General features: G+C 37.5%; 1 protein-coding gene across 2 annotated transcripts in view; it reads left to right on the top strand.

Annotated features, from left to right (window-relative positions):
• The first annotated feature begins 131 nt into the window (after positions 1-131).
• ENTPD1 (ectonucleoside triphosphate diphosphohydrolase 1) overlaps positions 132-17,511 on the top strand; it is a 56,530-nt gene continuing 39,150 nt past the window's right edge. The window contains exon 1 of one of the 2 annotated variants that reach the window (XM_032225293.1): positions 132-1,156. The gene's annotated coding sequence lies outside the window, so the exon portion shown is untranslated. Of the gene's footprint in view, positions 1,157-16,577; positions 16,652-17,511 lie in introns of those variants that run through there. The other variant, XM_032225291.1, reaches the window with a different exon arrangement.

The raw sequence follows: 17,511 nt of genomic DNA, 5'->3' as shown, positions 1-17,511 counted from the left end.
CCGTAACGTGCTTTCATAAACCTATAGAACTAGAAAATTATAGAGATGGAAAAAGATCCTTGTGTTTTTGACGCCGCGCAGGTTTTATGGAAGTTGTGATTGGATAGCGTAACAGGTATCCTGAAAAAGACACAATTGTAACAAAGACACTATCGTGATACGGTCCTGTAAAGAAACGACAGGTCAGAGATGGGATGGAGTTCGGTTTGTATTTTAAGCACTAAAGCCTGAAATGAGCTTTTTTTAAATCCTTTTTTTCCTTATCATCTTTTATCTATCCTTAAAAGAGCCTCTCGTTTGAGGCAACCGTATTGCCTCTCTTTCCAATACGGTTGTTTGTTTGTTTTTTGCTTACCGGAAGGTTGAAAATTCTGAAATGCAACATACCTGCATTCAGTAATGAGAGAATTAAGAGCTTTAAATCTGAGTCCCATCAATAACTTTAATTATTTCAGTTTAGTTATTGCAATTGTTATTTGTAGGTTATGATTTATACTATCCGAAATACAAACCGATCTCTGCCCCATCTCTGACCAGCAGTTTTTATAGAGCACTATTTTACAATGCTGTCATAGAAATTTTCTGTCAACTTTAACCAGCCTATGATGCAAGCTGTATAAATATTGGAAAAGAAACACAAAATATTTACAAATGCTTCTCAACCATAAGGCGAGGGAATTGAAATTAGACTGGTTGTACCTTTTCTGAACAGACAATTTTATTAAAAGACATAAACTGCAATGAGCTGCAGCTTACTTCATCTGGGAACTATGTTTGTAGCATTTATTATGCTTTATTATCCCTCCAACTGTACTTGACTCTGAAGATACTGGGATACAGTCAAGAAATTTTCAGGTAATAGTATGGCACTGGTTTCTCACTGCCTTCTTCCAGAATGTTTCTTTGACTCACCAGTCTATCCTACAACCTTGTGTTTCCCGCTGCACTTCCATTCAAGTACCAGGCAGAACCAGCCCTGCTCAACTTTCAATACCAGCGATATTTACCATATATCTGAATGGAGAAAGGAGAACGGACAATTCAAAGGAAGGACAGCTGAAGAGAAAAGGAGGATACACAAAAACTGTTTTAACTTTCTTGGCAGGTGCGACAAAAATTACAGCAAATACTGCAAAAAATGTACTTAGACCTACAGGTATGTGAAATTACTTTTCCAGCATCAGAAAGACTGGTTTTCAAGAATACATATGCTAGCAATAACATTGAATTGATGATGACATGCTTTTCAAGTTTTATCACAGAAACATAAAGCAAGCCATGCAATCTATTGACTACAAAGATCATGGATTTTAAGTGGTTGGATTGAAGCCAATTGCTAGAATTAGGAAAAAGATCATTAACATACATCTAATTTGTCAAATTTGTTGATAGATGAGGAAAAGAAAGAAGCAGGCTATTTTCAAGATCACAATGTATGAAATTTTGAATCATTACTGTTGTAAAAACAACCCAATTTAAAAAAAAAAAAAATACTCAGAAAGCTGGGACATATTTGATTTTAAGGCTGTGCCTTCTGAACAGAGGACATGAGGGCAAAAAAGAGGACAAACTATCCTTTTGCCAGACATCTAATAAAACTAAACCCAGGCAAGTGTTGATCAGGTGCACAAAAAGTGTCTTCTCTACACCATAGAATTTTTTTCTACAGAAATGGGGATTATTCTAAGCTATTACTTCATTTCAGAAATGCTTCTATACCAGAAGTTAGTTATGATAAACAATGGAATATTATTGTGCTAAGTGCTATAGATTGGTATGTAGTGTGATTGATTTTTATATGTTTTGGTTCCTATTATGGTTCTTATCCACTGTTATGATATTAAGTGAAGCTTAATTAAGGTATTAAAAGGATTTCATATCACTAGCAACCAGAGCTGTTATACAATTCTCCATCTCTCCTTAAATGAAGATCATTGTGCTTCTTTCCCAGCTTTTTAGCACAATTTATAACATAATTTATTACATTTTTATAAAGAAAAACAGAAGTGGGTTGCTCCCGGTTTTATTACCGGTTCGCTTTGCTCTCTTTTGCACCAGATGCGTGCTATGCACGCGTGCACAGTTCAATATAAAAAAATTTTCCGCATGCGCAGAACAATTTATAGTGAACTGCACACAAGTGCGCACTACAAAACAACATGCCGTCAGGGAACCAGTTCAGGGGCGTGGCCAGCCTTGATCGTTGCCAGTTCTGCAACCCAAGCCAAAAAACCTGGAAGCAACCCACCTCTGGAAAAAATGTGTTAAAGGTAAAAGAATCGGAGAGCTGCCATGATGTCCTTTGATTATGCACATTAAGTGTTATCCATCTCAAAGCATTTTTGTCTAGCAAATAAAGAAGTGAAAGGAAAACAAGTGAATGTTACAAATGGAGGACTTAGGCATCTCATAAAATTTTGTGAATAACATAAAAACAATAGTCTCAAATGGAAGTATTTTCTATCTTCTAGATACAGGCCACACAAATATAGAGTTGAATGGACTTTTGTGGTTTTGTAATCTACCCTGCTGCTCAGAGCAAGAATCTTCCAATCACGACAAATGATTCCAGCTTTTATTTGAAACCCCCAATGCTGGAGCAACCACAGCTTCTGGAGGCAATCTGTCCCACTACTTAATAGCTTCCACAGTCAGGAAATTCCTCTTTATAAAGTTTGGATCTCTCAGAGTAAAATTCTACCCATTAGTTCCTTTTCTTTCTTCAGGGACTATGAAGAATAAATCTATATTCTCTTCCCTGTGATAACCTTTCAAGTATGGGAAGACTGCTATCACATTTTCTTTCAGCTAAATTTATCAGTTCCTTAGGTATTCTACATAGAATTTAGTCTTCCGGCCCATTACTATCTTTGTTGTTCTTCTATACACTCTTTCCAGTTCCTCAACACCCTTGTTGTATTGTGGCAACCAAAACTAGACATGGTATTCCAGGTGCAGAGTGACCAATGCAGAATGGAGTGGAACTATAAATTCCCATAATCTTGACATATTTCTGTTGATGCATCCAAAGTAAGTTTCCAAAGTAGTAAATTGACTTTTGATTGAATATGCATAAAATTGGCTACAGGCAGGGGAGGAAGAAAAATAATATTTGAGTTTGGAGGGGTAGATATTAGGTAAATATAAATTTACAAAATGGGAGATAATTGGCTGGGGAATTACATTTTTTAGACTTAGAAGAATAAAAGCCAGGCTATATCAAAGAAGGAGCTTATGAGACTCCTGTAGTAAAAAAAACAGTACATAAAAGCAAACAAGTTTGCTTAAAGTATTAGATTATACAGTATATGGGAAAATATAGAACGAAGAGTTTGAATAACAAAAGGTTTCCAAAATAACATAATTTTCATGTGAACTGGATAAGGCAATGGCAGTTTATTGAGAAAAAATCCAGGATAGGTGAGAAAAGTGCTGAAGTTGTATGGGCCAATCTTATGCACTAGTCAGGTTTTGATAGAAAGTTTAAATAAATAGATTTTGGGAGCCATCATATGCAATAAACATTGCCTTTATTTTTCTGAAACTCAAATATAACCTGCTGATAGTTGCCTAGATTTTGAATTAGGAGGTGTGCTGGGGTGCATGAATAAGTTGAGATTTTTTTTAGAAACTGAACTCTACTGGTATTTTTGCTACATGCCTGAGTCTCTAGATAAAAAGAACAAGTAAATCTGGAAATAACCTTTGGAAATTGTAGGGAGGACATGTCAGAAAAATACAATAATTCAAGAATAATGTTTTTCAATCTTGAAATTCATGTAATAAAGAAATGTTTTCATCCAACCCACTTGCTCCTGCTTAAACCTCTGAAAAGAATTAAAGAAACTACTGAAACAATTGAGAAATATGAAGTTATAACATTCAAGAGTCACATGAGTTAACTTCTCCATTTTAAGAGCTCCTGCTACACATTTAAAAATAGTGCTACAACAAACCAGAATCAGGCTATCTTGGGGGAAAGTATGATAAATGTCATGTTCAAAGCAGCTATGTTTTCTCAGGAATTCTCGGCAATAAAAAATGACCATAAAAATTCAAATTTTGAGCATATTAATTTTTCTGGATGAAAAAAATCATACCACTCCTTGATTGAAGAAAGTTATTTTTGTCTATGCCAGTCATGCCTAATCAAACAGAAACTATCATCTTTGAATTCAATAGTCAAGGAAAGAGAGAAGCACACATATACTTTGATCTCAAACTTGTTGTGTATAGGGAGTTACTCCTTCTTTGATTTTTATTTATTAGTATCTGTTCTCTGTTTTATAGAATTAAATCCTTTGGTACAAATTTAGCAAATTTAGCAATGTTAAGCCAAATTCTTGTATTGTGGCTCATCCACATAGTTCCATCAATATACACTATATTGCCAAAAGTATTCGCTCACAACTGAGTCTGATTATTTGGATGGGTGAGCAAATACTTTTGGCAATATAGTGTACATTGCCCCCAACCTTGAGAGGAAAAAAATATGGCACTAGAAAACTAATGAAATGGTATGCCTGTGTACTTATTTATTAAAAAAAAACAGTAACTGCCCAGCAGAAAAGAAAGAAGGGAAAGAATAACTATAAATGGCCAAACAAACTAACAAATCTAACAAGCATTATTTCTGAGATTCAAACCAAGGATGTTCTATAGGTAAGGCAAGTATTAGATCTTTTATGCTAATAAAGAAGTCTTGCCATAATAGAACATGTAGCATGTATTTTTCAGAAAAAGTGGAGAAAATATGGTGCCGCAGAAAATAGCCTCTTGAATGTCAGGGGCTCACCTAGAAGAAAGAAAAGTACAGCAGGTAAACCAGAAAGCAGAACTTGAACCAACGAAGGATAAATATAGTAGTTGAAAACAGAGCAGGAAAATGCACCATGAGGTCCCATGTAAGGTGGGTGGGGTGACCACGAGGTGAGGTCTTGTATTGTTTAAGGTGTACATGTATATTTATATATATACGTACGTATCTATCAAACAACAAAAAATTTTCACAAGCAAATGCAAAATGATAAAGCATGGACATTTTATTTCCTCTAATTCTGAACATAGGAATTAGTATCACAAGGGAGATAGTTGATGTATTTGCTATCCTCTGACTGAAAGGAGATGATATAAATGATTGGAAAGGTTTTTTTTTTTTATTTTACTACAGATTTAAAGAATACATACCAAGTTTTAAAAATCCAAAAGACAGATTTTCTGGGGATAGAAATAGCAAATTTGTGCGTAATGTTCCTATTAATTCAATGTGAATAAAATTAAAGCCACTGAATTTAGTACAGGTCTCAGTTCCACTTTCTCATGGCCACATTTTAGAATGTAGCATTAGTATACTTAAAGAGAAAGTATGGCCTTTGCCCCCCCCCTCCCTCCGTTTCTCCAAAATTACATACATTCTACTGAAGACGCCGAAGCAACAGTTTTTAGTGATGCCAACTTTGGTTATGAAATTTTGTCATGGTCAGCCTTTTGTGCTTTAGCTGGAACAGGAAACATCTTTTAAGTTATGGTACCCCAGAGAAAGAAGCTGAAGGACAATTTGCTAAGTTCTTCTTTCCTGTTTCCGGGTTTCATTCTTTATCCAGATATAAATAATATTGTGACCTTATCACAGTTCTCTTTTATATTTATATTTTAAGATATTCTTTATAAATTGTATGTAAAATTTAATAACTCTATTTTGGACTGGGATATAATCCCCCACAAAATGGATTGTGATCAGATTTTTTCAAAATTTGAAGAGAACATTTCAAATTTTTGTTTCAATAGAAAGTGAATATATTTTGGACAAAGTCAGCTGTGGTAGTGTATATCCCAAGTAACGCAGTTTCTGCCTTGAAATTTAATTGTCCTAACTATGCAAGAAATCACTCATTTTATGAAAGAATTTTGTGGAGGAAGGAGCCTCATTAAATGCCGAAATTCTTTTAACTCTCTTAGGTTAGGATGGCTTGTGTTTTCTTCTCTTCAGGTTGCAACAATTTTTAGAGAATTTTTAGATTTAATGATACATGTTTTAATTGCAATGAAGCTGGATTACTGTAAAATACTTCACGGGTTTGCACTTGAAAGTGGTATGGAAACTGGGTTTTATGCACAATGCAATAGCTGGAATGTTCACTGGGATCTTAGTATACTGATTAAATTATGTAACACCAGAAGATTATCAGCTATGTAATTATCTATTTCTGGAGCAATTTCAGGAGTTGTTCGTGTCCTTTAAAATCTAATATAGTTTGAGTATGAATTTTTGAAATCCTGCACTATATGAATTATTTAAAAGGTTCATTTTTCATTTTCAAATTTTAGACTATTAGGAGATTAATAGTCCACAGTTTTGGTCCTTTCATCCTGAAGAAGATCCAGTGTTTTATAAAATAATATGTAAAGTTTTAGTACAATCAATTTTATTTAATTTATTGGCAAATGCTATCTACACTAGGCTTTTAATTATAAAGGCTATTTTTATATTTTTAGCCTGGTCCCTAGATAATTAAATGGCAAGGATGGGAGATTTTAATTATCATCTGATGTTGAAATAATATTTAATAATGTTGTCTCCTAAAATTTTATGGATTTTTTTCTCATAGTCCACCAAACTATGTATCCTAAACAAGGGTAAAAATGTGTAAATTATTCATATCAATTGGGGAGAACTGATTCATGGTCTCATGGATTTCATGGATTTACAAGTTTAGATTCACATTTGAATCATATAGATACCATTGATACCAGTGACGTGCGGTGAAGTTTATGGCTGGTGAGGCAAGCGGGCAAAAGCCGCCCTATGTCGGACACAGTGCCGGGGCTTTGGCGGGGCTTTCAGAAAGCCCCGCCAAAGCCCCAGCGCATCTTTCCAAAAGCCCCACTGAAGCCCTGCTGCTGTGTCCGACATAGAGGCGTCCCACGGGCATCATAGAGCATCAGAAGGAGAAAGGGGCAGATTATATTAATGAAGACATGCCACACTTAAAGTGGTTCCCCTTAGACAGGAATCGGAAAATGATTATAAATGTGCCTGCTGAATGGTCAGCCTCCTCGCTTTAACAGTTTTGGGTTGCCAAAACATTAAAAAAAAGTGCCAGCCCGCCTGCCAACAGAGGGGGGTAAAACACAAACACACAAATTACTTACAATAATACAATTACTTACAAATTACATTAATTTTGAATCCCTCCCCTTCCCTCCAATCCACATACCTTTTCCAGCTGTTTCACAGAGGATTTCAACTCTGCTCTTGTCTGCCATGATGAAAATGTAAAAATGTAAAAGGAAAAAGGCAAGAGCTACTGAGGTCAAACTGGGTTAGCTGCTGCCAGAGTCTCCAATGGATAACTCTGCTTAACTGTTTAAAAAATCCTCTAAAAAAAGTGCCCTCTACAGGAGGAGGCGAGAGAACCACGTGCCTCATCTACATAAGGAATTTTTCGGCTTTTAACCCTTGCTTAACTTTGCTCAAGTGATCATAAAGATAGACTAAATGAGGCACGTGGTTCTCCCGCCTCTTCCTGTAGAGGGCACTTTTTTTAGAGGCTTTTTTAAACATTTAAACACTAAGCAGAGTCATCCAACTGTGACTCTGGCAGCAACTACCTCAGCCTTTTTCCTTTTACATTTTTTTTCTTGTCATGATGACAGTGGTGAGGCCCTGCCTCCCCTGCCTCCCCTGACTGCACATCCCTGATTGATACAGCTGAGATATATTTTACATGATTACAATATATAAAACTCTTTTATGATCTGTTACATAAACACATTCATAAAAACAGTGGGCATTTCCATGTTCAACATTTTCTCTGGACTAGTTTCCTTTGAAATAACATGACTGGGTTTCTCATAATTTGTCTTCATATGCAGTGAGAGAAAGAGGGAGGAAAAAGAGAACGAGAAGATAGCAGAAGCCATGGCTATAAATAAATGTTCTGATAGAAGTTTTATGGATTTCCAAGGAGTATAAACTATATCTGCTTCCTCATCTTAAGCTATCTACCTTTATATGTTTCTCCCATATGAATATTTTCTCAAATATACAAAGTTTTACTTAAATAAATAAATAACCAACCAGGAGACAGTGCTGTTCTACCCCCTGTCCTATAATGAGTATTTTCAAATGCTGTTAGAGTAAATATATATATATAAACTCTGATATTCTTGTGATCTGTACTAGGGACACAAGATATGTTCTGTATTTCTATTTAAAGTATACTTTTTCTTTAAGTTTGGTAACTTCCCCAAAGTTTTGCTTCAAGGAAGAACATATGGTGACTTCCTCAGCAAATTTAAACCACTCTAATGCAGCTACTGTTTATAGAAAGAGATAGCACTACAGAGTCAAACAGAAACAAAAAGAAACTAAAAACTACACATTCATAATCTACAAAATTATTGTTCCTTCTCTCTCAAAGAATGCTGCATATTTGAAGAAAAAAACACGTTTATTCAGGATTCAGTGGATTTTTTGTTAAGGAAAATGCTTAAATCATGAATTAAATCATATTGCTTTTCTATATTCTCTCGAGTTACAGGATAGGATTCATTTGCTTTGATTCTACTTGTAGTTGGCACAAAATACTAAAATGTGTCTAAAAAGAAAAATTTGCATTATCCTGTAAATAGATAGAGAATATTATTTAAGAAAGTTAACAAAAAAATGATTGGGCTAAGTTTCTGGAATCTTAGCCCAAAGAGTAAAGAGCTGAGATTCAACACAGGATTGTAATCATTTCAGTTTGAATCTAATCTATGATTACATTTTATAGAAAGTTAATTCTGAATATCGGAGATAAAGCTAGACTAACCTGTAATTGAGTATTCTTGTACTGTGTGTGTACTGTTTTTCTTTAACTGAAAAACTGAGTTTACATTTGTTTCCTAGCACCGTCCTTATTCCAGATCCTAATTTTTCAAATTTCAGTATTTTTTCCTGAATATCAAGGGAAGAACTATGTTAGTTTATAGTAAGCAAACTTAGAAAGAATCTGGCAGCACCTTTTGAAATTATGAATTTTATTTAAGACACAATATTTCTACTTATAGAAGCTTATCCCTTAAATAGAATTGCTAGTCTCAAAATGTGTTTTTATTACACTTCCACATTTTTGTCTCCTCACAGCTCTTTTGAGGAACTGCAAAATAGAGTTTTCTCATGATTCCTCACCACTGAAAAAGAATTGATACATGGCAGTAATATGCTAGGCTAATATCTCAGTCTGTTGCACAATAGTTCATAATGAAAAAGACAAGTCTCACTACCTCTAGGATGTTTAAAAATATAAAAGTGGAACATGTAGCAAATTATCATAAATGAGAACAAACTGACATAAAAGGAAACTGCTAGATCGGGTAATGGAAAGGCACACTCAGGCTAAAGGCAACAACAGCTCTTTATTGTAACAGAACAAGTATGTACAATCCAGCGAAGGTTGAGTCTGACAGCAGCCCTTTTATAGGGAGCTGTTATGATGAAGGACGCTTAAACAATTATAGTCAAATGAAAATGGAGATATGATGGTGATATGTTTAAATATTTGAGTTAAAATGCTTGAGTTAATATGAATTATGTTTGTTGACTGTGGAAGAGATGCATGAAAGTCTTTTTGTAACCAACTGATACACTTTCTACAGCATGTAAAGAAGGATTGTGTTTATTTTAAATTAAAAATAAAAACAAATATTTTAAAAAAGAATGCAATAAATGCTGTACAATGGGTACAGGGTGTGCACTTTGTTGTAACACTTTATTGATTGTGCATTTGTAGTCCACACAGATGCAGACAGATCCATCAGATTTGACAGGTGTCACTATAGGGGTCTCCCAGCGTGCGTGATCAACCAGCTCTAGGATTTCCTGGCCTACGAGCTTGTCAATTTCCATATCAATTTTGGGGTGGAGAGCGAAAGGTACTCTCCTGGGTTTTAGCTTTATGGGGGCTATGTTGGGGTCCAAATTAAATGAGATTGGAGTCCCCACATACTTACCCAGACCGGTGCTGAAGACGTCCTCGAACTCCTTAAAAATTGCTTCGGCACTCTCATCTTTCAAGGCGTTGATACCAGTCACTTCTAGGCCCAGGGCTTCAAACCAGTCAAGCCCCAGGAGGCTCTGCAGGTCGCCATTGACCACCATCACTGGGAGCTGGCCACTGTAATTTTTGAATTGCACCCGGAAGGTGCTCTGGCCCATGATGGGGACTTGGTTCCCCTGGTAATCACGAAGACGGATGTCAGGGGTGCGTAGATGCTGCTTCTTCAGGCTAGGGATAGCTTGCTTGGGTGTAGACCACAGCATGATGGTCAGTGATGACCCCGTGTTGATCTCCATCTCGCATGGAGAGTCCTCGATGAGGACTGTGACCTTCAGCTTTTTTGGCCACCTAGTGAGGACTTGGCCGATTGAGGTGTGGTAGGTGACTCTGGTGTTGGCTTCTGGGCTGCCAGGTCATTGTGGGGTGCTTGCTTCTGTAAACCTTGGCAATGTGCCCTTTTCGCTTGCAGTGCTGGCAGATAGCATCGTGGAAACAGCAGGACGATCAGGTATGGTCTCCTCCGCAGCTTGCAGAGGTTTGAACTAAGTCATATGGAGTTGGTGATGCGTGCATGGCCATTTTGTGTTCTGTGGGTATTTTGAGTTTGCTGCTCAAAAATGGCTGCTCGAAGCCATGCTGAGCTCCGGGCTGGATTTACTTGCTGGATTGCTACGCTCTTTTTGGTTTGCCTAGTTGCCTCCTAATCCCACCTTTGTCGCCAGTGTTAGATCGGGTAATGGAAAGGCACACTCAGGTTAAAGGCAACAACAGCTCTTTATTGTAACAAAACAAGTATGTACAATCCAGCGAAGGTTGAGTCTGTTAGCAGCCCTTTTATAGGGAGCTGTCAGACCCTTCGACCAATGAGATTAAACCTCTGTTCCAGCGGGAATCTTGGTGGAAACCATTATAACTGTAGCTAGTATCTAATAGAAACACTCCAATATTACCATATTAATAGAAATAAATTTACCATCACCATCCTGCTCACCACTGCCATTCAGTAATTATAATAAACGTGCTGCATATTCAGGAATATTTCTGTTGGAGATCTGCTCTCAAATGGTGAAGTGTCCCAAGTGGATTCTAAGAGGTGACATATTTAATCATAGTTGGTTTTTCAATTACCTCAATATAGCTCAATAAAAATTGTGCAATTCTATAGCAAAATCTACTTTTTAGACCAATAACTGGGAATTTGTAATCTTGCAGAGCTTGTTGAACTACATGTACAAGCATCTCTTATGCTGGCTGGAATTCCTGGAAATTTGTAAGTTCACTTTGAGCTAAGAAAGAAACATACATCAGTATCAGTGGGAGGGATGTATCCAGATGATCTTTCTAGCAGGGTTAAATGTCAGCCATGTTTTAACTGTGGTGGAATATTCTTGCCAGGTGTCATTTCAACAAATACTGTGCATTTTAAAAAGCAAATGTGATTTTTGTGCTGATGGGTGGAAGATAATTATACTAGTCTTTTCTGTTTGGAGATAAAAATCATGCTAGATGGGACATCCCACTTACAAGCTATGTTTTGTTTATTTTACAATAAATATAAGTTTTAAAATAAGTTTATAACCCACCCCAATCCTAACAAATGCTGGGGAGGTACAATAAGGTCAAGTGCATGAAAGGTCTGAACATGACAATTATAATGGGTAGCACACACACACACACACACACACACACACACACACACACATACACACACACACCCCTCTATAAAATAGCATGGGCAACCTGTGTAATTAATCTTAGTAGAAAATGGACAAAATATACCCACCACATGGTTGACAACTATAAATACTTCATAGTTGTATGTTATTTATAAAATATTTAATATATACTCAAATATTAAAGTATGAGATGAAAATATTGTAAACATAATTGTTTGTAAACCATGTTCCTCAGTTAGCAACAAATACATGAGTGGAAAGTATCTTGATGTGAGGGCTGAAGCTGGTAAGGCAGGAAGCAAAAAGCTTGAAGTGATCAAGGCCATTAAGTAAAGAGGGTGCTTGTGCCCTCCCAATTCCTATTGGGGAAAAAGCAAAAGTCCATTGCAACAAAACAGCCATTTTGGGATTTAAACCCTGGGATTTGACATAGACATAACATAGTTGGATTCATTTGTAGTTAATATTCTATGTTGATATACAATATAATAACAGAGTTGGAAAGGATTGGAGGTCTTCATTTCCTGCAATCGTTCTTCATATGTTTTAGTCTCCAGTCCCCTCATCATCGTTGTTGCTCTTCTCTGCATTCTTTCTAGAGTCTCCACATCTTTTCTACATTGTGGCGCCCAAAACTGAATGCAGTATTCCAAGTGTGGCCTTACCAAGACTTTATAAAGTGGTATTAACACTTCACGTGATCTTGATTCTATCCCTCTATTTATGCAGCCTAGAACTGTGTTGGCTTTTTTGGCAGCTGTTGCACATTGTTGGCTCATATTTAAATGGTTGTCCACTAGGACTCCAAGATCCCTCTCACAGTTACTACTATTGAGCAAGGTACCACCTATACCAGCGATGGCGAACCTTTTTTGGCTCGCGTGTCATAATGGGGGGAGTGCAGGAGGATCATGTGAAGGCATGCTGTGCCCATAATGCAATGCGCAACCCACCCCAGTGTGCATGTGCGCACTACAGGCACTACCTCCATTAGATAGTATTATAATAATGAACAAGCATGAGATCAACAGCTAAGTTTTTAAAAAATCAATTTTATTTATTAAACATATTATCAATTATTAAATTATGTCTTCTTTTATACATTCAGATAATCACTTGTACACCAGAATAATTCTAATTTCCGAAAATAATGTAATTCATCAGGAGCCAGAGGTCTAGAGTATTTCTATAGTCTGTTGATCTTCTACAACTTATGTTGAAATTGTACATTAGAGCAGACGTCTTCAGTTTGCAAACTGTAAGCCTTTCTTCTAGATATCTCAGGGTTTTCCCCTTTACAGCTTAGTTTCTTCCTTTCAATTCCCAATAGATCCATTTCTTCATATAGCTATTTTATTTGATAGGTTATGAACATCCTCTTCCTATTTTATGGTGGCTTTTTATATATTTTAAATTCTCCATTTACGATCTAAAAAGTTGCCATTGTATTTAAGTTGCAGCAGAAATACAGGTGCAACTGTGGTAATAATTGTTATAAATGAATAGCTGTGGTTATAAAAAATAAAATAAACAAAATTATGCAGCCATTGATAAGTAGTATATGGATAATTCATAATACAAGTAGAAGAGATCATATAGTGCCCAATGTTCAAGTTTGTCAAGATCCTTCTGTATCTTAAGCCTGTCTTCTGGAGTATTGGCTCTTCCTGCCAGCTTGGTGCCGTCTGTAAATTTGAGGAGTTCCCTATTTATTCCCTCATCCAAATCATTGATGAAGATGTTGAAGAGTACTGGGCCTAAAACAGAGCCTTGGGGTACTCCACTGCATACTTCCCTCCATGTAGATGCAGTTCCATTGAGGACTACACATTGAGTGCGGTTGGTCAGCCACTTACGAATCCATCTGGTTGAGATGCTGTCCAACCCACATTCTTCTACTTTATCTTGTAGTAGGTTATGGTCTACCTTATCAAATGCGTTACTGAAATCCAAGTAAACTATATCGATGGCATTCGTCTGGTCCACTAATTTTGTCACTTTGTTAAAGAATGCAATAAAATTAGTCTGGCATGATCTGTTTTTGACAAACCCATGTTGGCTTTTGACTATTACTTTATTTAGTTCTAGATGTTCGCTAATTCGTTGCTTGGTTATCTTTTCTAGAATCTTCCCCGGTATTGAGGTCTGGCTGATAAGTCTGTAGTTTCCTGGATCTATTTCTTTTTCCTTTTTTGAAGATGGGAACCACATCAGCTCTTTTCCAGTCCTCTGGCAGTTGCCCGGTGCTCCAGGATCTCCGAAAGATATAGTTCAGTCGTTCTGAGATCTCGTCTGCAAGTTCCTTCAGAACCCTGGGATGTAATCCATCCGGTCCTGGTGATTTGAACTCATCTAGGGTAGACAGGTGCTCACTTACCATTTACTTCCTTATTTCAACTTGTCTTCCTAATCTGATTTTTGTGGTGCTATTTTTGATAGTTGGACTGTTTTGTACCTTTGTGTAAAGACAGATACAAAATGCAGAGCGGGATCCCGACGGGGAGGCCGCGGTCCTTGGTCGGGAACCGGCATTGGCGCTTCGGTCCCCATGTTGGGGCCTGGGGACATCCGCAAACGGTACATGGTCTGGTCTACTCGAGTCTGCCAAACCGGGCAGCTCACACGCATGGAGTCGTGTGGAATGGGATCCCAATTCAGGCGCGGAGACTTCGGTCCTCGGTTGGGAACCTCTGCCATTGGCTTGTGCCTGGCGCCAGGGCCCGGGGAGGTCCATGAAGGGCAGAGGTCCCAGTATATTGTCGCTGGGGCAATCCGGGCGCCACTCGGTGGGATGGGATCCCGGTGCAGAGGCCGCGTCCTTGGTCGGGAACCTCTGCCATCGCCTTGGGACCACCGTGGGGGCCCGTGGAGGTCCGTGAAGTACAGAGGGTCCGGTCTACTGGCGCCGGGGCAATCCGGGCGCTGCTCAGCATGACTGGATCGTTGGTCGGGAACCGCCGCCACTGCCAATTAGTTTTTCTAACTGTCAGGAAATTTCTCCTCAGTTTTCAGTCACTTCTCTCCTTGGTTAGTTTCCACCCATTGCTTCTTGTTCTACCCTCAGGTGCCTTGGAGAATAGTTTGACTCCCTCTTTTTTGTGGCAACCCCTGTGATATTGGAACCCTGCTATCATGTCTCCCCTAGTCCTTCTTTTCATTCAACTAGACATACCCTGCGACTGTTCCTCATACGCTTTAGCCTCCAGTCCCCAAATCCTCTTTGTTGCTCTTCTCTGCACTCTTTCTAGAGTCTCCACATCTTTTCTACATCGTGGTGACCAAAACTGAATGCAGTATTCCAAGCGTGGCCTTACCAAGATGTTATAAAGTGGTATTAATACTTCATGTGATCTCGATTCTACCCCTCGGTTTATGCAGCCTAGAACTGTTTTGGCTTTTTTGGCAGCTGCTGCACACTCCTGGCTCATATTTAAATGAGAGATCCGAGATCCCTCTCACAGTTACCATTATTGAGCAAGGTACCACCTATACTGTGCCTGTGCATTTCATTTTTCTTGCCTAAATGTAGAACCTTACTCTTTTCACCATTGAATTTCATTTGATTAGATAGTGCCCAATGTTCAAGTTTGTCCAGATCCTTCTGTATCTTAAGCCTATCTTCTGGAGTTTTGGCTATTCCTGCTGGCTTGGCGTCATCTGCACATTTGATGAGTTACCCATTTATTCCCTCATCCAAATCATCAACGAAGATGTTGAAGAGTACTGGCCTAAAACAGAGCCTTGGGGTACTCCACTGCATACTTCCCTCCATATAGATTGGACTGTTTTATCCCTTTGTGTAAAGACAGATGCAAAAAAAAAATGAGTTAAATAGTTCTGCTTTCTCTCTGTTGCTTGTCACCTTCTTGCCACTTTCTCCCAGCAATGGAGCAATTATTTCCTTAATATTTTTTTTGTTTTTAACAAGATATGATGTGTTTTAATTTACAGTAAAGGCTATATTTAGTTATACTGAGTCCTTGAAATTCAGCCATTCAGAACTCTGAATAAATTATTCTATTTACAGAAATAAAATCAAGACAGAGAATAAGAAATTTAATGTTAAGTCTCAGTTTATCCAAAAATATGTATATCAGAGGTTTACAGATGATGACCAAGGAGATCAATTTGATAAGATCTGTCTGTCTGTCCATCTGTCCATCTGTCTGTCTGTCTGTCTGTCTGTCTGTCTGTCTGTCTGTCTATCTATCTATCTATCTATCTATCTATCTATCTATCTATCTATCTGACAAATTTTATATATATATATATATATATATATATATATATATATATATATATATATATATATATATAATATATATAATTTTTTAATGAAGTGTGTATGCAAGCTATAGTAATGTACCAATTAAATAAAATGGAAACAAAACTACATGTCTATAGAGGGAAAGTCTAATCCCAAAACCATGGGGCTGCAGGAAAGGATAGCTTTTGTCTAGCATTTATAATCACCAAAGGTAGCAAGAACAAGGGGCACAGAAATGTTCTATTGTAAATAGTTATTCTATTTGGATCCAATAACTTGTATGTCAGGCAACTTCAAAAGAATGTAAGTAATTCTGTACATAACAATGGCACTAGTTCCCTCTGAAAAATGACCCTACAATGAGATATACATAACTGATTTCTGAAAGTTAGAAGATTAAGAAAGCAATGCATATACTTGGATAAAGGGTCATAAAATACCCAGATGAAACTTGTAAGAATTGCCCTGCAAGAGATGCAGATAAAGAAAGACTTCTGGGGTGGTGGTGACCTGTTCTCCTGAGTCATCAAATAACCCCTCCCACGGCCTTGGACCGTTAAATAACCCTGCTGCATGTGCCCCTGTCAGAGGCAGCAGAAGCTGATCAAAGAAGCGGGAGAAGGAAGAATAGCAGGCGTGAGCAAAGGGGATGGAAAAGCCAAGTGGTAAGAAAAAAAATTGTTCTGAATAAGCAGCAAAGGCAGACTCCCCCTCCTGCTTTCTTTCAACACAGAGGAAGAACTGGGGAGGGGAGGGAGTGAGAAACTCTTGGAGAAATTTGTGGCCGCTGAAAACAGCTGTAATGTCAGCCCCGATACAGACAAAAGTTGAAGAACTCATGAATATTCATGTGAAATGTGTATAGTCCTTCAGTTTTGCCATTCAAGAGAGAACTGAGTTCATTCTACCGGCTTCCGACTGAATTTCCAACCTCACTAACTAGAAAGAAAGTCCTTGTTGAATGAGGACTTTTTGTGTGTGTTGATTCTGAGATGATGGATTTGCTGTTAAGGAGACTTCTTATAGCCAGTGGAACAAACATAAATACCTGCTTTAAGTTTGGATCATGTGTAAAAGGTAACAGTGAAAGTATTTGTATGTGTTTGAATGTGTATGTGTGACAGCTATTGAAATTGTGATAACTATTCTGCTTAAAAATCCTTGTTAATGATCTTTGGAGCACATAAGATGACAGCAAGGAAATGTTTGTCATGCCACGTTATCTTAGATTGAGCATGTTGTATGGACATATATATAAACATGGGCTGAAAAGAGGAGGGAGCAGTACAGTTCTGTTTGGAATGTGTGTTTTATTCACTCAAGTTTAAACCTGCAATTTTCAGTATATTAGCTCCCTTTGATTTTTGCATTATGTTTTATTTTTAATAATAATGGCACATGATAGAAATTGTGCCTGAGAATATGCTTTTATATATTTAGTGTGAATGTTTCTTTGCAGCTTTCCGCTCTGTGTCACTGTACCCAAAAGCAAACCATTATATTGTAAACAAACATAAGTTGGTGT

This window comes from Thamnophis elegans, chromosome 10 (assembly GCF_009769535.1).
Source record: "Thamnophis elegans isolate rThaEle1 chromosome 10, rThaEle1.pri, whole genome shotgun sequence".
Classification (NCBI taxonomy): Eukaryota; Metazoa; Chordata; class Lepidosauria; order Squamata; family Colubridae; genus Thamnophis; species Thamnophis elegans.
Note: the sequence above shows the minus strand (reverse complement) of the source record. Positions and strands in the feature narration are given on the sequence as shown.